Source organism: Maniola hyperantus, chromosome 5 (assembly GCF_902806685.2).
Source record: "Maniola hyperantus chromosome 5, iAphHyp1.2, whole genome shotgun sequence".
Classification (NCBI taxonomy): domain Eukaryota; kingdom Metazoa; phylum Arthropoda; class Insecta; order Lepidoptera; family Nymphalidae; genus Maniola; species Maniola hyperantus.
This window is the reverse complement of record NC_048540.1, coordinates 12,823,435-12,851,171: the sequence shown is the minus strand read 5'-3', so window position 1 is coordinate 12,851,171 and position 27,737 is coordinate 12,823,435.

Sequence of the window (27,737 nt, the reverse complement as noted above, 5' to 3'; positions counted from 1 at the left end):
ATTTAAATTAACACTTTTTAACACTTTTTGTCAAATGTTTCTACGTGTTTTTATTTATTCAGTTACAAGTTAGCCCTTGACTGAATTCTCAACTGATGGTAAGTGCGGGCTAACTGGAAGTGGTATGGCAGTTTTTATTAAACTCATGCCCCTTTGGTTTCTACGCGGCATCGTACCGGAAAGCTAAATCGCTTGGCGGTATGGCTTTGCTGGTAGGGTGGTAACTAGCCACGGCTGAAGCCTCCCATCAGACCAGACCAGAAATTTAGAAATTATAAAATTCGAAACCCCAGCCAGGAGTCGAACCCGCGACCTCCCAATAATAAGACCATAGTACTGCGTCAGGGAGGTCTCATCACTATAACATTTAGTTCTGATTACGCCCACATAACGTTCACTGCTGCTATTAGCGCCAAATTGGCGATAATCAAGTTGATTCAAAAACGCGTCGTCAACCCTATATGTAGCTTATTATGTAAATAGTATTACCATATATATCAATGTTTGAAAGATATATAGAAGCGGCAGCCCAACTCTTTCTCAAAACTTTCCATCGGCAAAGCGTTGCAAAGCGAGAGAGATTGTGCCAGAGTGCTAAAACCCAGCTAATATCTCTTCACTATTTTTACCTGCTTCATAAAGTGTAGCTGTACTAAACTTTTTATTAGATGAACGTTGATTTATTATCTCAGTGAGTCAGTTCCTCCTTTTATGTATCTCAGATATAGATTTCCAGTATTTTTCGTTCCTATATTAAAATCTATCTCGAGTCACGTCTGAAATCTCAAAAAACCCTGAAAGGATCTGAAATCGTTTTCATTTGATTTCACACTTACATACCTATTTAATGGGAAATAAGAAAAATATTATATCATGTTCATAAAAACTGCATTTTTTAATACTGTAGTAACTGTCGTAGCTAACCTCCCCTACCTAAGCCACCTTTGAAGGTTCACGACCTCTCATTAGTAAGCCCCATCGGGACCTCGTCGAACTTTATACATTCATAATAAAGACCTGGTTATATACAACGCGTAACGACAGCAGCCTGGCGCGCGACGTTACACTGAATGCATAACTGCAGCGACTCCAAGGTTATATGAAACAAGTTACATTGCAAAGCGCGGTGTCAGCGGCATGCGAGTTGTGACGGTAGAGAGCCAGCCCATGCCAGACCTTCGTTATTTTATAAAAGCAGAAAATTTATCTGCGTGTTGTCTCCAACACAGAGAGGAACGATCAGCAACTATGAAGTTTGTATTTGGCTGATAATTTTTTTATATTTTCTTCGGAATAGTATCACAAATTTCATAAAACTTAAACTTTTAACCTTCAAGGGCCTCTGGCAGGGGTTTGCAAGAGTCTGGCATTGTATGACGTGGTTTCTAATACTATTCCGAAGGAAATATTAAAAAAATACCAATCAAAGCAAAACTTCATAGTTGTTGATCGTTCCTCTCTGTGTCACTGTTAGAGAATAGAGATCTCTTATAGAGATAAGTGCTTCCCTATCCACTTTAACTTTCTTTTTCTCTTTATTGTAATAATGTTTCTGGTACAAATAAATTTTATCAAATTAAATTTAACCTTAGAAACACGAGCTTCTACGTGCAGCTCGTCAGTTGAACGCTTTTACTGTTTTTGTCAGCCTCACGCTTTGTGTGGCCAAAGCCTTAACCGGTTTTATAACTTTACGTCCTCGTGCCGATATTTCGCCCAAATCCGATTTAACGGCTTTGATCAGGATGCCTTTTATGTTCCACAACTTATATTTGTCCCTGGCTGGTTAGCCATCATTTCTATTAATAACATCGAAATGTTCGATCCTATGTTTGTGAAAGCTCTAGAATCGAATATAGATATCTAATAATAATATTTTGATTTTAGAATAAGGCTCGGCTCGTGCTAATACGTGGTGGGCACGAGCCGTGCTACTTAGGTACTAGGAGCGGACGAGTGGACATCACAAACATATTTATATGAAGCAGTTCATGCTTCACCGTGTAGCGTCCGTGCACGGTCCGCGCCCGCGACATGTTGGCATAAATCATCCCTAATTGATTAGTATATTTTTGATTAATGAGTTCAATAATAATGTAAGAGTAAAAAGTTCCAGGGTTTTTGAAAATTCTATCCCCTCAACGTTTTTCAAAAATGCTACTCGAGTGAAGCTGGGGTGGGAAAGCTAGTAAACCATAAAGATAAGAAATGCTTAAAGTATTACACAGCTTAAAAGTAGTACCTATTACAGTACATATTACATATTATTTTCCTATTAAAAATATTAATAACAAGAATGGATCATACATGTAAAGGGATAGGTATAAATATGTATACGTTTACTGACAGTAATCTAATGTAAACAAAGCCCCTTTGTTTTACCGGGGACGCATTATAAGTGGGGGGCGTTAAGATACATCAAATATTCAGGCGCGAACACAGTCCACCTGTGTTCTAGCTACAGCGAGTGCCGTGTGTTAGGGAGACCAAGAGGCGAGAAAAACGGTTATTTGGAATGATTTTATAAGCCTCAATAGCTCAACCGGTAAAGGAGTGGACTGAAAACCGAAAGGTCGATGGTTCAAACCCCGCCCGTTGCACTATTGTCGTACCTACTCCTAGCACAAGCCTGACGCTTAGTTGGAGAGGAAAGGGGAATATTAGTCATTTAACATGGCTAATATTCTTTTAAAAAAAACATGATTGTATCGAAAATGAAACCCACTACCCATATTATAAATGCGAAAGTGTGTTTCTTTGTTGGTTTATTGGTTTGTCCATCACTTCACAACGGAACAACGGATCGACGAGATTTTTTGCATGGGTACCTCAGAGATTAAATTAGTAGGTAGCTTATTATTTTTGCACCTAATAAAGTAAGTGACGCTGCAGTCTGAGATGGGAAAATACTGACCTCAAATAATTATGTAAGTAGTATCAGTCTATTTCCAATATAATAATAATAATAAATACACTTTATTTGCACAACCACAACAAGGATTACATTAAAGAATAAAAAACACAGACAGAAGGAAGATACAAAGGCGGCCTTATCGCTAATTAGCGATCCTAAAAGATTGGAAAATATGAGGAAAATTTGACTGCAGGTGGTATGGTGCAATATCTCGAATTTATATCTCTTTAATCACGGTTTCTCATATTACATGTCTCATATTTCTATTTCCAAAACGTTGTCACCTTACTGGAGGTATGCCATTACACGTACCCTCTTTTAACAAAGCCGTAAATATTGACTATCTCCTTCAAAATAATGGAACTTTTGCAGCTCGCGAATGTTTCGTAAACTTTTATTTATGGAAACTTCAAGTTAAAAGAAACAAGGTTTTTTAAGACCTGAGGTGCGATTGTGTAAAAAATTACCATGGAAATGGTATTCATTTCATGGCGTAAACAGACGATTTCAGTTGTCAAACGACAATTTCGAATTGTGTAAGGTGTTCATGATTGTTTAGTCATTACATGGTTATGAGATTGGTTTTTAGACCATGGAGTGAATGATTTGATAAGATTTGACAGCTAATTTCGATTGTGTAACTATTTTGAGGCCATTGCTTATGTCAAATAATAACTGTGACTCGAGACCTATGACAATGGTCTTAATATAGGTCATAATATAGGTTTTAAATATAATTATCTAACTTTTTTAAGCCAATTCCTACTTCACCGCGGTAAATTTTGTACCTTTTTACTCGACTACGGCAAAGCCGAAGGCTCAACAGTGCACAAATTAACACAGCTCTTTATCAAAAAGTGTTTTAAACAAAAATTGACGTTATTATTGCAATAAAAGGTACTTAATAATTCATTGCATACCTAAGTACCTAGCTAAACTACAACTAGTGATAATAATTTAGTGATGCTAGATGCTAGAAAACCACTAGGTATCGACGCCTCTCAATCCGGCTGGTCACCCTGAGAGGTTAGACCAATAACCTTCAGTGTAAATACAGTTCATAGGTGTTTTGATTGACTAGGTAGGTACCGTATGTTAAATGGACACAGAAAACACCTGAAGGAGGCCTCACACCCTAGGGAATAGGGTGTACTGCACAGCTAAACGGTATCTACCTAGGTATCTACTGGAAACAAATTAGCATTTAAGTAATTTGTTCACTGATTACCTTAGAAAAGAACTCGACTGATTACAGACAGATTGTTTTAAGTTTAAATTGGCTTAGGTATAATTATGTTGTAGGTACTTATGTATGTACCTACCTACTCAAATCTAATAGGTACCTGAGTTTTGTAGGTAATTAAATTTTTGTTTGTTTATTTAATGTAGTATTTTATGTTATGTAAAATAGCTTACTTTATTATAAACATTAAATGGTTTAATGGTATAAAATTTAACTCCTTACGCGCCATTTTAACTTTATGTGTCAAATTTCATGTCAAAGGTACCACACTTTAAGGTGAAAGTTGACTCATAGAGTTAAAATGGTGCGTGAGGAGTCATTTTGTATAGACTATACCTAACTACCTACTTAAAACATCATCATGATCAACTCATAGCCGGCTCACCACGGAGCACAGGTTTCCTCTCAGTATGAGAAGAGTCTGGCCATAGTCCACTACGCTGGCCAACTGCGGATTGGCAGACACAACCTTACATACCTACATTTTTATTATTAAAAGAACCTACTTCCTTGGATACAATATCAATAATATAAGTTAGTAAAAATGAATTGTTTATTTGCATTCTACACTACACTAGACAAGTACCTACATAAGAATGAATATTATTTACAACTTTTAATTTGATCATTTATTCAACAATTTAATTTACCTTGGTTTCCATATTCCAGTCAAAAAGAATGAAAATAGCTACTTACATCTTTTATTATTTAATAGAATGTTATAAGGACCTACCCAACTATCTACTATCATTTAAGAAAAAAACATTGTCAAAGACCAAAATTCTAGAATGTTATACTTAAAGGAAAGTAGCTACCTAATAGGTAGGTACTTATATTTTTTATATAGAAATACTGAAGATAAAATAAACGAGAAAAAGAAGTATGCATTATTACTACATATAATAGCAAAAATATACTTACTAATAAGTAAAAGTAGGTAGGTACATTTATGTTAAAATATTTAGGAAATAGTAATGTAACAGGTTTCAAGGGCAATGTTATTAAGTACCTACCAATAATAATGATAAAGCATTTTTTATTTATGTTATTAATGAATGTACTGTACTAGTTATACCTATCTACTACCTAGGTAGGTAGGAACGATACCTAGGTACTTATTAAAACTCTATTAAGTATTTTTAAGTTCAGTAAATAAAGGGCTTTAATATTATTATTATTACGGCAAAGCAAAAAGGTAAGGATATGATTTTAGCAGTCTTTGTACCTAGATGTTTGTATTTAAGTACTTATGTTCCTAAACTACTGAGCCGATTTTGATAAATGTGGTCTCAATCGATTCGTTAGTACAATATTAAGTAGGTACCTATGCAATTAATTCTGTTTATTTGGCCATGCCAGTTTAATCAGTTAGGTAGGAACCTAGTTACAGTTTTATTTAATTAATTGCTATGTTTTAGTAAGTAAGTTTTCTGTTTCATCATAGGTTTAAACCGTGTAAATATTTGGTGAGTGTTTTTTGCAATTAAATCTATTCATTTCATACATTGGAGAGAGTTTTACTTAGTTGATTAGACCCCAGGGTAGCTATATTTAGGTACCTATCTACTTACCTATTTCTTAAGAGTAGGTACCTAGCTGTTTAACTTTTTACTTTATCTTGTTAAGTACCTACCTAATTGTAATTGTGAAAATAGCTCACCCATACATGCTGAGAATGGGAATGAGGAGTTCCCAGCTGCCGAAAGCCCCTGCCACATCCCAGAAGGGGAATTTGTGGACAATTACAGGCTATCTTTGCCACTGTTCCAGCAACTTGTCGACGAACTCACACCCATACTTGCAGTCAAGGCAGAGATCTACACGTATCTCTACAGAGTTCAAAGTATTGGTCTTATTATAAATACTATCTGTCCCGGCTGTACTAACTAAACGCTAAAATATTGGTCTTATATTATAGTAGGTAGGTACGTATTGATGAAAATAAGAAAAATTAGGATAGAATAGTCATGTCTGCCAAGAAAACCTAAGTATAGGGTACTTCCCGTTGACCTAAAATCATGAAATTTGGCAGGTAGGTAGGTCTTATACTACAAGTAAAGGAAAAAATCCAGAAACCATGAAATTTGTGGTTATGATTCTAGGTCAACGGGAAGTACCCTGTAGGTTTTGATTCCCTTTTCTTGATAGACACAACAGACATACAATGAAGTGATCCTGTAAGGGTTCCTTTTTAAGGTTCTCTACCTCAAAAGGAAAAACAGAATCCTTATAGGATTACATTGTTGTCTGTCTGTCAAGAAACTTACAGGGTACTTCCCGTTGACCTAGAATCATAAAATTTGGCAGGTAGATAGATCTTATAGCAAACATAAGGGGAACAATCTGAAAACCGTGAATTTGTGGTTACATCACACAAAAAAATTGTGGTCATGAACAAATAGGTAATTAGTGTTAACAATTTTCAAAGTAAGATAACTATATCAAGTGGGGTATCATATGAAAGGGCTTCACTGGTGCATTCTAAAACAGATTTTTATGCATCAGTTTTTCATTTATCGTGCAAAATGTCGAAAAAATACTAGTACAAAACCCTCGGTGCGCGAGCCTGACTCGAACTTGGCCGGTTTTTTTCTTTTGGAACCCTAAATAGTAGGTCTCTGAAAATTTTTTTGCTATGGTAATGAGTAGGTAAGTAGGATATCAAATGAAAGAGGAGAAAATTCTGTTCATAAAATAAAAAGTATGTAAATTACGATATTAAACATCTTTATTGTCTACAACTATTACAAATAATAAAAATATAGGATAAGCGACAGATGATTAGGAACCTACTAGCTACTCAGCCCCACCCGTTTGGTATTATTAGGTATTTCTTTGGGTTTTAGTTGGGTTTATCTGTTTACTTATGATAAACATAGGAAAATTTTACCTACTTATAATATGCTAAAATGTTGAATGTGAATCACAGTCAATTTTAACACGGCACACAACTCATCATCATCAACTCATCACTGGTTTATCACATTGGAGGCAGACATCTTAACCACTACACTATCACCGCTCTTGATCAAAGATTACTAATTATGAACACATAGTAAATAATAAATTATTTGCCTACTTATATGCTATAAATAACTCAAAAAGTCTTAATGTGAGAAAACTTAACATTTGATTTTTGATTTATTTTTATAAAGAATGTTAGCAAGTTTATTATGGTGACTAATAATCCCCTTTTCTTTCCAACTAAGCGTAAAGCTTGTGCTAGGAGTAGGTACGACAATAGTGCAATGGGTGGGGTTTGAACCGGCGACCTTTCGGATTTCAGTCCGCTCCTCGAACCGTTGAGCTATTGAGGCTCCGATAACACTCTGGGCTGTTCATAGTAAACCAAGTAGGGTTCTAGGGTTAAGGATAATGCCTTTACAACTTCTTCAGTGCCTGTTCTGCAATCTCCATTTGATATCCAAGCAATTTCAAGGCGTTGCTTCTCATAACTTTGTGCCCCCACGTTCCCCTCGTTGGCTTCTAGTAGGCCAGAGTGCTTATAGGCATTTCTCTGCCGGAGACTTCTTAATTTTATTAACGTATGGAAATTATGGAATAGATATCGAACTGAGAATTTTGTCTAATTTGTTATTGTAATTTGTTCTCGTAAAATTCGTAATTTGTCATTACTGACATTGACACCACTGTCACTTGTCACTTAATTGACACTTGAAACGTAGACTTACAGGAAAAAGCATAATCTAAGAGGAAAAACATAGGAAAAAATAAGTCCACTAACGCCACCTATTGTCGAATAGCAGTAAACTCGACTATTCATTCGTTCAAAGCGTTTAGTTATTGCAAATGCATTATATAATAATAACGTTAGAATTCAATGTTTTAAGTATGAAAGGTAATTTTTATGATGAAATTAATAAGTTAACTTTTAAGTTGCATTGTTTTTGTGTCCGACATAATTCTTAAAAACAAAAAATATTGACTTTCACTAATGCTATTTGTATAATAAAACGCGATTCTAATGAAAAATTTTTAAGTCACCGGTCACCAGTAGGTCTTCATATGATGATACAATTTACGCAATTCGAATTCGGTTTTACCATTTATGACCAATCGCTTAGATTTGCCATGATGGTTAAAACTTACGCAATCGCACTTCAGGGCCACGTTTTTACCTTTTTGGTGAAAACTCACTTTAGAATTACCTAACATTAGCATTTGGCGTTAGCGCTTTCAGGTGTACTTATTATATAAAAAAAACCGGCCAAGCGCGAGTTGGACTCGCACGTAACGGGTTCCGTAACCATTGTAGAGGACATAAAACATCACTTTTTAATTTTTTTTAATTTGCATGGTGGTTATTTAGAAATTCGCCATCTTGATTTTTTATTATTTGTTGTTATAGTGGAGTTAAATTCATACTCTCTACCTATTAGGGGTCATGAGATACAGCCTTCTGACAGACAAACAAACGAGCACACGAGTCACGAACGGAGAGCAAAGGCTCAGTACCTAATAGGATCCTGCTTATAGAGGGGGGTCTTCCAATATCAATAGTAAGTAGGTCATGAAACGACTAGATAATATGTTTCTTTGATTTCACGATTTTATGTCACCCCTAGCCTGATATCTGACAACTAGCTTATGCTCGCGCCTTCGTCCGCGTGGACTACATGAATTTCAAACCTCTATATAACCCACTTTGGGGTGGAATTTAGAAAAATCCTTTCTTAGTGGATAGGTACCTACTCTTTACAAAGAACACACCCTCCAAATTTCATGTCTCCAGGGCCACCGGTTAAGGGTGTGCGTTGATATATAAGTCAGTCAGTCAGTCAACACTTTGAATTTTATATAGGTACTAGCTTATGCTCGCGACTTCGTCCGCGTGGGCTACACAAATTTCAAATCCCTACTTCACCCCCTTAGGGGTTGAATATTCAAATATCCTTTCTTAGCGGAAGCCCAAGCTATAATAGCTATCTGCTTTCCAAATTTCAGCCCGATCCGTCCAGTAGTTGGAACTGTGCCTTGATAGATCAGTCAGTCAATCAGTCAGTCAGTCAGTCAGTCACCTTTTCCTTTTATATATTTAGATTATACAGAATATAATTATGTCGATTCAGGATCAAAACCGAGAGTTTTCTCTCTAGTTCACTCTGGCAAAGTCCTAACATGGAATAGTACCGAAGTCTATTGTCAGTTTCAATAGGAAATTGTAATGAAATAGGTACAAAGCGCTTCATTGTTTGTTACCAGTTATCTGAATCTCACAATGGAACTTGATACTATGTGTAGTGAATAGTGATATTGGCACGTGTACATACGTTTCTACATTCCTTACGATGTCTACCATCTACCACCCACTATAGAATCATTTTTATTTCACTTGTTGTTTACTAAAAACTACTACTAAAACTGAAACTAAAGCTGAACAACTTAATTATAAACATTACTAGCTGATGCCCGCGACTTCGTACGCGTCGATTTAGATTTTTAACAATCTCGTGGGAACTCTTTGATTTCCCGGGATAAAAAGTAGCCAATGTGTTAATCCAGGATGTAATCTATCTTCATTCCAAATTTCATCCAAATCTGTTCAGCCGTTTTTGAGTGATTGAGTTTTCGAGACACTTTCACATTTATAATATTATTAGGATTCCTTAGTTATAGATTCTCCAAGCTTCACCGGTTTAGGATGTGCGTTGACCGTCGCAGTCCGTCAGTCATGCATAAAAAATATGCACCTATAGTTCGCGACAGGTCGAGATGGCAATCGGGGTCTGAGCCCCGCACACCTGCGCTATCCCGCACCGGCGCGTGGCGGGATGATTACGTATCTCGCGACAGGCTTGCGACAGGCGTAAATCTCGCGATCATTGCTGTCAAACGTCCGGCTAGAGAGAGACAGCAATAGCCACAAAGTAAAATAAGAAGAAGAAGAAAAGAAGAAGAGAGACAGCAAATGAACTGTGGCAATTGCTACTGCTGTCGCTACTGCAACGTTTAACGTAATCACCCCGCGGGTAAGCGCGGGGGTTGTGCGGGTGTGCAGGGCTTCTCCACCCCGTTTGCCATCTCGACCTGTCGCGATACGTTTTACAGTTCTTTTACCTGTTGGGTACAGGTAAAAGAACTGAAAAACGGCAAACTATATAAATGAATAAAAGAATATAGAGTAGGTACTAAGTAACCTAAAAAAAGAAATTCGCGTCGCGCTTTTTCACTTTGCTATTGTCAGAATAAAAATACGTACTTTGGCTAGACAATACAAAACTCTTAAGGTACTACGACTATTGTAAGAAACAGTATAGCAGCATGCCTTCTTAAGAAGCTCAGCTTTGTCTAAAAAGCCATTAGATTCACAACAGCGCTCCTAGGTATTCTGGAAATATAGTTATAGACACGCATAGACGCAGGTTTCTTCCCAGTTCCAAGTTCTTGTTAAAAAGATTACCTACTATTTATAGGTATTGTTATTATGTTAGGAAATATATTTTCGTGGTATGTACCTACGTAGTCTACCTACATATAGAAATTGTTGCCTTCATGGTTGAACTAGCTTGAAATATTTATTTTTATTTTTTTTATTTTTTTTACTTACATACACGTGATGAAAGAAAAGGTACGCCTAGTATGCCAATGGCAACGCGGTTTGAAGACAACTTCATCTCAGGACGTCACGCAGAACGCGCGTGAATGCGTGAATGATTTGTGATACAAGGATTTTTGTATGAAGCATGTTAAACAGGAGCGTATGATATTGATGGCGCATAATCCATACTAATATTATAAATGCGAAAGTGTGTCCGTCTGTCTGTCTGTCTGTCCGTCTGTCTGTCTGTCTGTCTGTCGGTCTGTCTGTCTGTCTGCTAGTTTTTCTCGGCCCAACAGTTTAACCGATTTTGATGAAATTTGGTATAGAGCTAGCTTACATCCCAGAGACGGACATAGGCTACTTTTTATCCCAGAAAATCAAAGAGTTCCCACAGGATTTTTTCAAACCTAAATCCACGCTGACGAAGTCGCGGGCTTCCTCTAGTGACGTATACGCTCCACAGTCATCAGTGTAAACGCTTTCATATAATATAACTAGCGACTCGCCCCAGCTTCGCATGGGTGCAGTGTAGAGACTAATGTGGTGTCAGTGAGATTTCAATTTTCTTAGGGATCTGTAATTTTTTGAGACTTAAACTATAGCTATTAACCTTCGTCTTGAATCACTTTATCTATTGGTGAAAACCGCATTAAATCCGTTGCTTAGTTTAAAAGATCTACGCGTTCATACATACATACATACAGACAGCGGGAAGCGACTTTATTTTATACTATGTTAAGATGATACGAGAATGTACATTGGTTCGATTGTCTTAGATAAAGATAGGTAGATAGCTAAACTTCTAAGAACCGCTTTGAACACGTTGTACTTACGCTTCGCTGCCTTCGCGGTCTGTTCATTTCGGCCTTTAGCTGAACATTATCATGCTTCATCAGCTATCATAAAGGCCGACGCATACTTGCGGAGTGAAGTGGAGTTGACACGTTTGGAAAACCACAGATTTAACAACAGCTTTATTTACATTTTAAATTGTTATACCTAATGAAAACAAACACGGAGAAGACTATATTATTGATTATAAGGGCGCGCGCGCGCGACGCACTGTGCCGCTTGGATTGGCTGCTTACCAAGTTAAATTAAGATTAATATTATTAGTTGTTATAAAAAAGAAGCTGATCGGTTCCACTCTACTCTGCCGGTGTGCGCTGCGCCTAACGGTGATCTAATATTGATTAATAATGATTATTTGGCAGGTATTTGTAATCGGAATTTAGCTATTAGCAATTTAGCTATTATTTTACTTTGCTTCCCAATATTAGTTCTATGACTCGAACCGATTTAACCAATTTAACCGCTAATTTGGGGCTTCAACAGCGTTTCAGATGCTATTTTGGAATTGCCTAAATTACAATTTAATGTAAAATTAATAATTGTGCATTTAGTTGGAAATCTAATAAAAGTCACAGACTTTAATAACTTTAGAGTATCCCACTTACTTATTTATTAATTGTGTTTAGGTAGTATAACAATAAAGCTAAGTTTTTGCTAGCGTTCTGGTTACATTCTGTATACGTGCTGTCACAACTAAGCCATACTTACTACATTTTGTAATCGCATATTCCTCAACTACCTACTCAACAAGGTATAGAGAATAATAATTGATGTATCTGCCTTACCCCTCCTATTTTCTGCTCTCCTATAGCCTATGAGGGTATTTTTTATTCCGTTGATCGACAGCGGCGGGACCGGATTGTTTTGTTTACGTGTACTGGAGATTTATGTCACTGTGGTCTGCACTCTGGTGGTTGTTATAAATCATACCTACTCAATTTATGGCACCTGAAAAATCATCATCATGAAACCCATAGCCGGCTCACTGCAGAGTACGGGTCTCCTCTCAGAGTGAGAAGGCTTTTGGCCATAGTGTACCACGCTGGCCATGTGCAGATTGGTAGACTTCACACACCTTTGAGAAAATTATGGAGAACTCTCAGGCATGCAGGTTTCCTCACGATGTTTTCCTTCACCGTTAAAGTAAATGATATTTAATTATGTACTTAAAACGCACATTACTACGAAAAGTTAGGGGTGCGTGCCCGGAATCGAACCACCGACTTCCGATTAGAAGGCGGATGTACTAATCACTAGGCTATCACAGCTTGTTACCTGAAAAATACTTTCAATAAATACGTAGGTACCTTTTTTTAGATAACATCTAGGTTATATAGCTGTCACTGAAACGTGGGCACTAACAAACGCCCTGATCCATAAATTCAAAGTTGTTCCAGCTAGCTATGTATAGAGCTTTGTTAGTATTTAGGAGTTTCACTGAAATATAGCAACTGGACTGAAGAGATTTGCATAGAAGCAAGGTCATTGATGTAGCCTAAGCTCGGTTACTTAATTTGCAGGTCATGCTCCTTATTGTAGCCCCGGAGAGATGGTAGAGCAGGAAAATCCTAGAGTGGAGACCGTGAAATAAATAATCATCACACCATATTACGAGAGCAACAGTCTAGCACGTTGGACCGACGATATGAAGAGGGTTGCGACATGTGTGACATGGCTAAATGAGGAAAGCTGAGGACCTTTGAGGTTATCTGAAATGATGATGGATAACTAATACCTATCAGCCAATAATAAATAACTAATAGTGTGGTGTGTGGTAGCTGTTCCTTTTAATCTAATTTTATTGGCATTATAACTCGTTTACTCTGCGTTTATGGAGCGAGTGAGATTTCATGAAAAGGTTACAAAATCCTTTTAATTCGTTAGATATTTATTTTCTCGTGACAAAAGGTAGCGTGAATATAAGCAATTTGTATGTGGTCTAGCCAGGAAACATACTTGAAAGCAGATATTAAACCGTATTATTTTAATAGAACAATGCAAACGTAGAGTATTATCCGATTTCATATATAGAAAGATTATGTGTACACAGAACTATTTGCGCTGCAAGGCAAATCCGGTGAAACCTGGGATTTGTTTGCAGTAATATACGTTTCGAGTCACGCAGTAAGTTACTGCCGGTACAGACGGGCTTTCAGGTAAGCCCGCGGCAACACGCCTTCCTCTCTCCCACTGACTATGAAATCTTTTCACAATTTTCCAAGTTATCAACATAATATTTAATATTTAGAAAAATATTTCATTAATATTATTTCGCTCATGGAAAAGATGAAAACTTATACAAACTAGTGGTTTGCCTTGAACTTAGACCTTCCGTGAAAACTTTTTTCTATCGCATAAGGTTTTTAGACAGATGGACAAAGGGCAAGTTGAACGACTTCTGGGCTAAAAAGACCTTTCTATGCTTGAATCATCATCGTCATCGTCATCATGATCAACCTATCGTTGGATCATTACTGAACACGGGTCTCCTCTCAGAATGAGAAGGGTTGGGTTGGAAGGGTTGAGTCTCCCACGCTGGCCAGTTGGCCAGCAACATAGAGCAAGCAGCAGATTGACTATATGGCGAACTCTCAATCATGCACATTTTCTCACGATGTTTTCCTTCGCCGTTAAAGCAAGTGATATTTAAAACACGTAGATATAATTGCTTAAAACGCACACAACTCCGAAAAGTTAGAGGTGCGTGCCTGGGATCGTACATTCGTACCTCAGATCCCCTGACTGGAAGGTCGACTTTATAACACGCGAATCATAAAATAAATATTAATCTTTAACTTTAGTGTCTATGGACTTGGAGGGTAAAGGAATTTACATCTGCCACTTTTGTCCAGTATGGGATAACAAATACCTAGAACTTCTCTTGATTATCTAGATTCTAGAGGATATTGAATATATTATATTCACTTAAAGCGAGATATGTAATAAAATGTGACTATTCGAAGCTTCTAAAGTAATAACTTTGGAAACTTAAAGATTTTGCATTTCTCGCAAAGAAAACGAAATCCACACGGAGATTGCAGTAGTTCAGTCTTTTATACTATCTTCTCACGAACTTGGACCTAATGAGTTCGTTAACCATCCTAAGTTTTCTCTTAAGTATTTCTTTTATCTATCACATTATACTCATTTATATTCATTATATTATTAACAGCTACATTTTTATTTTGTTATTGTATTATTGTAATGCGTTATTATTTAGCGTTGTCTAAAAATAGTAATAAATCTTGTTAGATTAGACGTGGGCCATAATTATTTTTATTAAAGTTTTTTAAAGTTTTTATATTTTTTACGAATATGGAAAAACACCTTTTTTGATAATAACTCACACGTGAGGAATCGGGGCGAATCATAATAGTGCAGAATGCAGTTTTATTTCGATCGTGTTTAGACTTATAAATATTGATTAAAAGGAGAAATAGACTGATAAATCTATACGTAGGTACAATTATTATTTTAACCTTATAGTCATGTTATAGTTCTACAAACTCGAGATTTCATATATTTCTAAGCTTTTCTTTATAACTTAGACCTAAGAAAGGATTTCCGGTTATTCCATCCAAACAAAGCAAGGGCGGGTCACCTAGTAAACCGATAAAACCATTACACGTTTATTTCGATACAAAATATCTGATCCAGCAAACGGTTGTAGAACAAGGGTCTTACTGAATAAAAATACATAAAGCTTTATTCCAGTCGGTTCCACGGTAGAGAAATAGGTTTATCTTCGGTCCACTATTACACTAACGAGCGTACAAATAGTTCCTGAAGGAATAATGCGATAAAGGACAGGTAGCTTCCCTCATATAAGTAACTTAACTCAGTTTACAATACAGTAAACTGTTCCTTAACTAAATTGACTAAACGAAACGGGGTCTCAGAGCCAATTTCAGTGAGTTTCACACTTTGTCCGTACGTCAGACGGACGCACAGATGGCATGTCTGCGGGGTGATTCGCTAACTCAGTGTCTGACCCTGAATGTTAGCCACCGAGCTGATTTGGCATTGGTTGGTTCTACATTGCTGCTTCACTAAGTGATACTAAAATAATTTTATGTAGAAAACCTTCAATGGATTAAAACTAAATGTCAAATGAGTTCGATGGCTATCTTCTACGAGATACTGAGTTAGCGAATCAGCCCGGTGCGGGTTCTGGAAATCTGGTCTTTTATGTAAGCACCCTAAGATGACATTCCGAACCAGTGGCAGATTAATTTGATGATTCTAAAGCACTTGTAAGAGTTTATAGTGGGTATACGAACAAAAGACTTTTGTATTTCTGTATCTATTTCTATTCTATTTAGGATTATATTATTCTATTCATCATCGTACCGGAACGCTACATTGCAGGTTGGCACGTCATTTTCGATAGTCTCAGCGTAAGCCTCCCAGTTCCCTCTAGAGCAGGTCAGTGGCAATGAAGCATTTGTTTTAGTTCTGAAAATGCGACTGATTTTAGAAAACAAGTCGGCCGCAACGTCTCCCTTTTGAACCTCGCTTATGCCTCGGGTCTGCCTAACAACGCCATAATTATCGCGATAATTCCACCAATAATCACGGTCAACGTCTAATTTAATTGGCATTAAAATCGTCTAACGCCAAACGACAATGTAGGTAAATGCCGTTGTCGAATTATTGCGTTAGGTCGTGGCTACACCAACGCTTAACGGCCATTAACGCGTTAATCGACGGCAGCCGGAGCATTAGAAGACATAGGTAATTAATATATTTTCTGTACGATTGCTAAACAGCGATGCCGTCTTAATAAAATACAGTGAATTTCGCGAATCATGGCTGTCGTTGCGACCCTTTTCGGGAAGCCGCCATTATTTACCGGCGGCCGTTTCCTTTTATCAGTTTATCTTTTATATTCGACTTCTGCCTACTCACTGCTGTCTATTATTGTGATTGAATAAACATTCTTTAGTTTTACTTCGATGTTGTAGTAAACTAGTGAAGCCTGCGGCTTTGTCCACTTATTACAAAATTTGATTTTAAAAATTTTCATCAGTAGGTAGGTATACTTAGTTGTTTCATCGCAAAGAAAGTTTTCATGCTGCTTTATTTGCGATCTGCGAGTGTCTGTTATACTTACTGACGAAATAAAAAGAATTCCAATCTTGAACCTGCGCAGTGGGTGATTGGTCCACATTTTTAGTAGCAAGCAGGGAGAAGCGACGGCAGGGCCTGACCCACGCTATTGATTCGTCAGTCAAACTTTTGCTTCCAATATTATAGGAGCGGCGATAGTCTACTGGTTAGTGGATAAGATGTCGGCCTTCTAATCGATGGGCATGCACCTCTAACTTTTCGGAGCCATATGAATTTTAAGCGATTAGGTATGACGAGGAAACCGGCATACCTGAAAGTTCTTCATAATGTTCTCAACGGTGGGTGAAGTCTGCTAATCTGCACTTGGCCCGAGTGTACTATGGCCAAACCTTTCACATTCTGAGAGGAGATTCGTGCTCAGCTGAAGTCGGCGATGGTATGATGATGATGACTGTAAGAAGATGCAGTATTTTAGCACTTGTGTGGAGTGCCACAGACTACTCGAATCATCTTTTTTCCGCATAGTTAAGTAAAGTAGGTCAAGGGGAGAGTCACGAGCAATGCTAGTGGAGAGATATTACTTATTGCTGTGTTGTTCGGTTAGCATTCCGGACGGCCGCGCCAGACATGCTTGACGTTAGCAAAGTGATAACGGGCGCGAAACCCAATGTTTTTCCACAAAACGATACATTTCTAACAGTACAGCTGTACGAACTACATATATCCATCTACATATATAAAAGGAAAAGCTGACTGACTGATCAATCAACGCACAGCTCAAACTACTGGACGGCTCAGGCTGAAATTTAGCATGCAGATTTGCTATTATGACGTAGACATCCGTTACAAAAGGATTTCTGAAATTTCAATCCCTAAAGGGGTAAAACAGGGCTTTGAAATTTGTGTAGTCCACACGGACGAATTTGTGAGCATAAGCTAGTACGAATATAATTTGCGATAGTGTGTCTGTCTGTCTCTGCTAGCTTTTCACGGCTCATCCCCGTAACCGACTTTGACGTTTGGTATCAACAGAGATAGCTTGCATCTAGGTAAGGCAAGTGGTAACTAGTTAAGCCCAAATCTTCAAACTAAACGAAACCAGTAATAAATTCCTAAATTACCTACCTCTGCGGGGATCGAAGCCCGGACCTTCCACCCGTAAGACTACAGCGCTCACCACCGCACCAGGGAGGTCGACAAGAGGACTGCTTGGTCATATTATTCCTATTATAAATACATAGGTAGATAGATTCCCTACAATATGGAAATATTTTAATTCTAACACCTAAAAATTTAAATGCAAATGAAGTGGTGAAAGTACTTAAATAAATGGATTTTTTTCATCTATCAATGTCGAGTTCCGGGCTTTCGCAGATTTGTCACTTTGTAGACAGGATAATCGATTCCGTTCTTAAAATTTGGGGAAGGAAAACCACTTTAAAATGAATAGATTCGTATACTTTGCTAATTCGTTATTCTTTTGAACCGTAGAAATAGCAAAGAAATGTAGAGATTTGACTTACGAGATTGAGAAAGCTTAATCAGTGCTCTGACGTCATGCATTTGTAAACAACTGTATAACCACAGGGTTATACTGTTGTTTACAAATGCATGACGTCAGAGCACAGATAATCTATCGGCCAAACATGGCCGACAGTGTTTTCACCTGTCTAAGAAAAATATTTTTTTAAATTAAAGTTTTACGGTTTTTAGGGCGCAAAAAAATATAGTGTTAATTTTTTTGATATAATAGGACAAATATTAACCATTTAAGACCAACTTAAAAAAATTGTCAAGTAGCCTATTACTTATATATATTAAGTTATAACTTAGTAGTAACACCTACCTGCTATAGGTAAAAAAATATTAGGTAAAAATAAAGTGTGTAATTTTTTTGTGTAAATTTCAGAACAGGCATCGTTCATCATATTGGTTGACACATTTACTGGACAGATACGAATATGGTTACCAATGCTAATAAATCACACGCAGTGGGTTCAATACCTGGGGCTTTAAATATTCATCACTAGTATTCCCCAACGACTTTCCGTGTGGTAATAAGTGAGAGGTCCTGGATCGGATGCTCGACAGGGGTTTGGGAGTTATTCTAAATTTGCTCAGGTCTGGGCAATGAATAGGTAAAGAGCAACTAGGTTTTATGTGACCTTTTTCGAAGGAACAGTGCTTGTTACCAGTAATGACATGATATGAATCGGAGACATGGTGGCTTATTATGGACTTCATAAGAACGCTCAAAGTCACTCGGAGTTCGATCAAAATAGAAATAAGAAGATCCGTACCAAAGTAACCGACATAGCTTCCCAGTTCAGCTTCGCAAATAGTAGGGTCCCAAGATGCTAGAGACAGTGGTCGCAAGGGGCCGCTGGATTCAGGCAGTGCAAAACCATGACGTGTGGACGTCTCTACAAGGGACCTAAGTCCACTGTGGGCGTCCATCGGTTGATGACGATGATAACGAGGTTTTATAATGGAAATGATCTACGTATGGTATACTATTATGAAAGTTTCAATTAGATGCATAATTATAGTAGGTATATTGTATTACGTTGAGTGATTCAAAAATAATTACGCGCTTGGAAATAGGCCTTTTAGGAATACTTTAACACGAAAAAGTGGCGATATTATGTGAAAAAGGTCGTAATGTTATTTGTTTCGGCGTTTCTCTTTTACGGCCGGCTATTTTACCAATTTCACGAAAATTGGTTTTATGGCATTGGAATGTATTTTCGTGTGTGCTGAAAACATTACATTAACGAGCGTGAAAATAGTTCCAAGGAGACTAATATGGTACGAAAAAGTGTGGATATTGTGTGAAAAAAGTCGCACTCGCAACTCTACTTGTTGCTGGCTCTAATTTTTAGCTGACTATGGCGAAGCAAAGGAAGGGATAATATTATCACAGAACTTTACCTAAATAAGGTAAGAAATAAAAATGATATTTGTTGAATAAGGGGACTGCGCTTCGCCAATTTTGAATCACTGGTCGTCGTTGATACAAAAATGTACAAAAATTATTCGTGACAATACGTAGTCTCTAGCATTCAAACAAATGTAAATTAAACTCTAATACTATGAAAATTAATCTACTTTTTAAATAACGCGCTGTGGTGTCTATCTTTCCTTATAACATTTCTATACTTATTCTGATTTCTGTGGTTACAGATGCTATGACTTCCGCGGTAGCGTTGCCCCTATTGTGTAGCTTCTGAAAAAAATGGAACCAGGGACAATTTAGAAACCATAGATTCAATAATTTCCCCTGCATACTGGGAATCAAAGTCCAGTGTCCATAAGAACAGTGTTAACTACTGAACTGGAGAGGTTGTGTATTAGTGGGGTTTACACCATTCTCAGAGGTCTCTATAAAAAAGTGCAAAGGCAGCCTAAGGGCGTTAGTGCACTTATCCGTATTTGGTTCGTATCCGTGATTCTTCGAAGTGGCCGTCATACAAATACGTACATTAGATTCGTATTTTTGACGGGTCCGTGAAATCATGGATGAGTGCACAAACGCCCTTAGCGGGTGACCTCATTAATTCTATCGACATTCGACAAACACACCGCCAGCTGTCTACGCGCAGTGTGAGAATGACAGCACTCGTTTATTATCGAGCTTTACACGATTAGTGTAAGAGTCTATGAATGAAATACGAGTAGGTAAGTAATACGTGTAATAATCTCTCTCAAATCAAATTTTCAACCAGGGCAGCCAATCTCAAAGAAGATTAAGTTATAGCTGACTATAATCTAATAATAATCTCTCAGAACATAATATATTAGACATGTCTTTCAACAAGTTCAAAGTTTTTATACAAAGAACTTATTTGAAAATCCTATCACAATATTGTAAAGAATTATTTAAATGATAAGAAGATTTTACGGAACCCTAAAATTTTTTTTTTTATTTTTCAACCCTTGCTTCCCGCTTTCCCCGCGAAATTAAATAAGGTAACACGCGCGCACGCAGTTGCAGACGCGCGGTGACTGAACCAATCAGGCGACTTAATGCCATTACACCTTCCTTAAATTGGATATTTTACTACTTTTGAATTTGATAAATATTATTACTTCATTATAAAAATAATGACGTACCGACGCTGCAAAAAATATTAAAATCCAACAAAGATTTACAAAGTTACAGGCATTTTAATTTTGGAGTGGGAGGGTCTTCTTTCTCGCAAAACGAAAATTTGTATGAAACCGCACGAAGCTACTATGGCATTAGTAGGTGTGATGTCAAACTGCTGTATCGCTATCTCTGTCTAATCAGAAATATTTAAATGCTTATAACCTTTTTATTATTTGATCGATTTAATTAGTTTTTTCAGTTTGCGTCATTATTTTTATTCTAGTTTATAATAAAGTAATAAAAAAAATTGTAGTCAAATACCCAATTAAGTACGTTAGCAACATTATTTTCTACCTAGCTAGCATACTTTCTAGAATCTTAACTTGCTAAATTCTATTACACTTTCCTACATCCTACCTAGGACGTCCTAATTCATGTAGGTGTAATAAGCCTTTAAGCTTGTCTCTCCCACTATGGCAGATTTTGCTAGGACTCTTTGTCTACATATCGAATTGAACTCGATTTTACCCTATCTTGCTATTTGCCCATATGATACCTATTCACGAGGGAATTATTGCTCATTCTCGTAATTCTGTTACGAATTAGAAGTTCAACCGTTTTCGTTCAAACTACGTTTAGTTTGCAAGCTGCGTTTGGCACTTGGTACACGAGAATTACAAAGCTTAAGCTATACCCCAGTATAGAGAATATACAGTTTAGAATGCGATGTACTGGTTCAACAAATTCTTGAAAGGCCGGCAACGCATTGGTGGTTCCTCATGGTACTGCAAATGTTTATGGGCGGCGGTAATCACTTACATCAGTTAAACGGCATGATTAATAAACGGTGTATTATGCTGGAGCAACCACATGCGACAAAGCGGCATCACAAATGGAAACATTAAATTTGCGGCCTTAGGCAGCATGCGGCAGCCTCTTTTATGCCAAGGCTCGAGACAACATCGTATTGTAAAATATACGACATTCTGCCAACGATTTTTGCTACAATTTAAATTATTTTACGATGTGGCCCTGTGGCATGCCGCATTGTAGCATTAATGAAGTTTTAGCTGTAGAGTCGTCTTTTAAAAGTTTTGGAACCATATGCAGTTGAGTTTGTGCAGTGATTTTAAATATTCGATAGATAGGTAGGTAGAACTGTATGATAGCTAAACTGTTAGAAAGTATATATTACCTACTAGGTACTACATGGAAGTTTAGGACAAGCGGTTACCGAATAAGTTAACGCTTAACAGCACCAGCAGCTTGCCAACGAAGTTACAAAACCTTTAGTACATAATAATTCAATGTTTGCAAAACGCAATGACTTCTTTAATTGTAGATCATGATGATGATAACGCAGACTTAGCTTCCCTTTTGTTATATGATGAGTATACACTATACAGTGTAGATTTATTTTGTACGGAACTAATGTGGATGTGTAGGTACAAAAAGTGCTTGTTGGTATTGCCATTAACGTTTTTTAGGTTTATTCAATGTAGATAGATTCAAGTAGAAGATCTCTTCGTAGACCTGTTACGTAAGAAAAAAATTAAATAGTATTCGATATATATTTTTATATGTCGAGAAAACTTGGCATGATGGAAGCTTGGTCTTGGCTCAAAAAAGACCTATGTTGTAGACCAAAATGACCGATAATGTTGCTTTAGGCCAGAAATTTAAAGTTTCTATTTACAGAATGCTGCATTGTTGCATGTTGTTTTTGCTCCGGGGCAAAGGTATTTTTCGCTTGATTTTATTAAACTATTTTTATCCAATATATAAATTACAAAATAGAATAACTTTAAAAGTAAACTGATATTAAGTAGGTATGTAGACTAGAGAAACCTGTCGTTTTTATGTTTTAAAATCTTAAAAAGAAGTTTCATTGAAAATCCAAACAAAAGAATAAAACTGCATAATCGTCGCCCCGTCCTGGATTCCGCTAATGGCATAAAAGCGGACATTTAAATTTGTAACTAGAGTACGCGGCAGAAAATAATGTACATCGACCTTTAGAAAGAGATAGCGGTTTTTAAGAGCATTGTCCACTCATCTCTGTCGACCTGTGCACATGACCTCCAGTTTTTCAATCTAGCTTTTGTTACCAACGCAGCTTTTGGTCACCATCCAAAATAATATAAAGTAGATGCCTACTGATAGATCTCCGTCCATCGTGTGACTTTTTTTTTTATTTTCTTTTTTTTTTTATTCGTGGCCGATGGTCATCTAAACATATTGAACATGTCCAGCTCACAGCCCTGCTGAGTGTTACGTCCTTTCAAGTTAGCGTTAGGTAACTGGGCTTAAATTGACTCATTCCCAAGATTAGCTTTAGAAGGTAGAATTGAAGGCAAAAGGGGTCCAGGTTGCCAAAGACGCAAATAGTTGAACGATGTAAGGGGGTGACAGGACTTTAGTTACCCCACGTTAAAAGAGACGGCGAGAAGTTTTTTGCATGATGACCTCCAAGCTTCGTTTCGAAGAAGGCACGCGATGATGATGATGATGATGGCCAAAATTGTATGGAGATGTCAGATGTTAAATCACAATTCTTGTCCATACTTATTTATGCATATTTAACGTTAACTTACGTGTTAACGTTAAAATACACTACAGCGACAGCCTCTGAAGCTTTTAATGTGCGTTGGACAATGTTAGGTTTATCCAGGTGCTATATTCTAGTGTGCCTAACTACTTACCTTTACACTTAAAGGGCTTAGCCAAATGATGGTTTGTTTCAGTCGAAACGCGACCACATCATTATGATTTATCGCCAATAGCCGAATAAATATGGGATCATAGATTTATAGCCCGCATATTACGCCAAATTGCCTCGCTGAGCAATTAAAACAAATATTTTTCCTTTGGCTGCGTATTGTTTGAATTTAAACCATTTTGTGGACATTTTCATTTTATCGTTTTGAAACATGGAGTTTTGAACGTGGAGTTAAAATCTTAGAAATATAGACCGCATTTTAAATACGCGTTAAAAAGCGTTTCTACCTAATTATATAACTTAGATGTATTTAATGGAATTAATAAAATATTTTAATAAAACAATAGGCTTATCTTTCATCTTGTTACAATACGATAAGAATTGCAAGTTGCAACATAATAATATTAATAATTTATTTTTTAAAGATTTGTACGTACCAATGTTATAAGCTGTCATAATATGACATTGGTATGACTAGAGGCAAAGTACCTAGCTGGCCTTGCGCCACACTTTAACAGGGTGACTGCATTATAATCACTTCCAATTGACTAAAATGCTTTTTAGGTATAGCAAGAGTTACATAAACTCAGTCACAACTATTGCAATTATTATAATTATCAAAATTTTCATAATAGCGGCCCCCAGCTCCAGCGTCACTTTACTAAGTGACAAAAAACGACTGGATTTCTTGCTTACCAGTCAGGTAGAGGATGTTTTGTGGCATGCGGGACATTCAGCCTCTATATCTATAAAAATGGTAACTCTCTGGTTTTACAGAGCACACTGGTATTTCTGCTGCGTAAAAGATGTTTTACTGCCGATAAAATGTTCGCATTAAAATATTGAGTTTCTACTTTCTGTATTTCGATACCTTTTATATTATGTTTGCTTCCGATCAATGTCTGCCAATATTGTTACATATACCTAATCAAACATCACACAAATATTTCAGATGTAGTACAGCTCAGTTTTGCGCAGTGATTCTTTGTCCAGCAGTTCAGCGCGAAAATGCAGTCGGTATAGACTTTTTGTAATACTTATGTTACATTAGCTTATATATTATAAATACACATTAAAAATAACTATGATCACTAACCAACGAGTTTGTTAGTTTGATAATCACATACAAAACATTTCAAATAAAAATATTTTATTGTTGACAGTTGAAATGTAATAATTCATTTATTATTTATTGTGTGCATTCAATAAAAAAATCCCAATTGTCTATTTATTATAAACCTTTGTGTCTTTGTGTGTTTTATTTATGCGTAAATGTTTTTTATTTTATCCAGTGCATTCATAGTTAAGTGCTGCTCTAAAAAATGTTTTGAACAAACGCTTGTTGAAACCTTATGACAAAAATAATAAAACCAAGCGTATTGAACTCAATCCCGAAACTATGCACGAATAGAGAAGCCGATCCGGAAAACTGAATTTGCACACTGAAAACAGAAAATCTACATTTTAAAAGAGCAATTTTAGTGCATTATTGTTTGACTCTGCCTGCCTGGAATGGCGGAAAGTTTGTAGATTCAAAGATATTAATCTACTGTTCACTTATATATTAATGTTTGAGAATATTATTTTAGCATCAGTACCCTTATGCGAAAGTGTGTTTGTTTGTTTGTTTGTTGGTTTATTGGTTTGTTGGTTTGTTCTTCTATCATGTCGCAATGGTGCAACGGATTGATGTGATTTTTTGCATAGGTATATATTATGTAGATAAAAACCTGGAGAGTGATATAGGATACTTTTTATCCCCGAAAATCAAAGAGTTCCCACGGGATTTTTAAAGAAACCTAATTCCACGCGGCTGGCATCAGCTAGTAATAGTACCTATATACGTAACAACCATGATACTGTTTGACATACCTAACTAGAATGAAGACGTCTACTTTTGTTCTCGTCTTCTGGGCACATGCCTCTAATTTTTTGAAGTTGCAATCAAATATCACTTGTTTAACGGTACCTATACCTGTTTAATATACGGTAGAAACCTGCATGCGTGAGCATTCCCCATAATTTGCTGAAAGGTATATTATGTTATGTGTGAAATGGTGTGAAGTCAGCCAATCTGCACTTGGCCAATGTTTACTAGAGTTTTTACATGAAACAATAGGTATAAAAGCGATGCGACAAGCATAATTCGATAATAATAATTTAACCGATAAATTATATTTTTATATGGTGATCTTCCAAAACTCTAGCCGTTAAGTAAATTATTTGCATAAAGAAACTAATAGCACACCTAAAAGGTTGGTACCTACATTTATTTACAAAACCACAAACCTGTATGTCGCTGAAGAAAACTAAATAAATTATTCGCTCGATTTCATCCCCAACCCAATATACACGGAACACGTACAAATTTTAGACCACCTGCAAGTAATCAAAACCTCGCCATTCGTATCGGCTCCGAGATACATCCGATAACGAGTGGCCTCAACAAAATAAGCCTATCTGTATACAGATGAGAAAACCCTTGCTCGTACTGGTTACTTGCCTTGTACAAAACAGGGAAAAGCTTTTGCAAGTTACTTAGATAAATAACCAAATGTAGTGTGGGCAAATAGTATAGAAAAACCGGCCAAGTGCGAGTCAGGCTCGCGCAACGAGAGTTCCGTAATACAGTCGTATTTTTTCGTCATTTTGCACGATTATTCAAAACCTATGATGCATAAAAATAAGTACAAATCTGTTTTAGAATGCACAGGTGAAGACCCTTCATAATATGATACCCCACTTGATAATATAGTTATCTTACTTCGAAAATTGAAAATACTTACTAATTATTAGTTTATGACCACAATTTAATTTTTTTGTGTGATGTAACCACAAATTCACGCTTTTCAGATTTTTCCCCGAATGTCTGCTGCAAGACCTACCTACCTGCCAAATTTCATGATTCTAGGTCAACGGGAAGTACCCTGTAGGTTTCTTGACAGACCGACAGACAGACAGACAGACAACAAAGTGATCCTATAAGGGTTCCGTTTTTCAGAGATTGTATGGGGACCAGTAGTGCCGCGACAGCGCTGTTGCGGCAGCACTGCTGCGTGCAGCGTGGTTCGGAATCATATCTTTACGGGAATGGTGAATGAAACATGTACGATTGCCATCTTTACCTGTCGCGTACTAAAGGCGGGTAGGTGTCTTTTTGTAATTAGATATTATTTCCTTTTATGTGATCAGCCCGTATGTGTCCACAGCTGGACATAGGCTCTTTCCAAGGGTATGTCACCAAACTTTCCTCATCCACCCGTTTTCATACTAAAAAAACTAAATAACCAAAATGGCTTGTCAATCGCAAAATAGACATTATTTTTAAAGAATTGAGCTGAGCGATATAAGAGCGGTTTCAGATTACAGTTTTTTCGTCTTTACGCGCGCCTTTTGTCACACCCGCATTTCGTTCGATCTCTTATCGTTTCGTTTATCGCTTACAAGCTACAAGCTAGTATTTGTTTATAGCGAGCCGTTTCTTCATCGGAATCCAGATTGCTAATCAGTTCTGGCAGACCCTGATTCTTGTGAACAGGCCGGAATAAACGCGTGCACTCGATTGCGTGAAGTGTAGAGTGCGGGTTAGTGCGTATGCCAAAACAAACGAAACATGAGCAGAAAAATGGTAGTCTAAAACCGCCGTAAGGTGTCAATGGAATGCCGCCCCACGATGACGCTCCGTCAAGCTTCTTGGCCCACATTAGCGCGACACATTAACCCGAACTAGTTCGTGAGGACGCTTCACAAACTAGACTAGATATTATCTTATATGCGGGAAACAGCCTTTCATATACGCTTCCAGTCTCCACAGCAGAAAAATTCCCTTGCTCAGTAAAAAATTGGAAATAAGAAAAAAATGGTGTTGCTTTTCTAAACCTTAGCGTTAGATCACATTTGGGACTTTTTGTCTTAAAACTTTTGCCTCGTTTTTGCTATAAAAATTGTTAATGGACTTCTTTTTAATGTCATTAACACTCGTTTAAACATTTTGTACCACCGAGTAGTTTTGTATAAAACAATGCCAACCCTGCCCGGACCTGTTGCTGGTCGATGTGAAAACTCCCATTATTATGTACTAGATATTGCCCGAGACTTCGTCCGCGTGGATTTAGGTTTTTTAAAAATCCCATGGGAACTCTTTGATTTTTCGGGATAAAAAGTAGCCTATGTCCTTCCCCGGGCAAAACAAGTAGGTTGCCGTGAAAAGCTAGCGGACAGACGGACAGACTTTCCCATTTATTATATTAAGTATGGATTATGGAACGATGACATGAGTGATCGCTT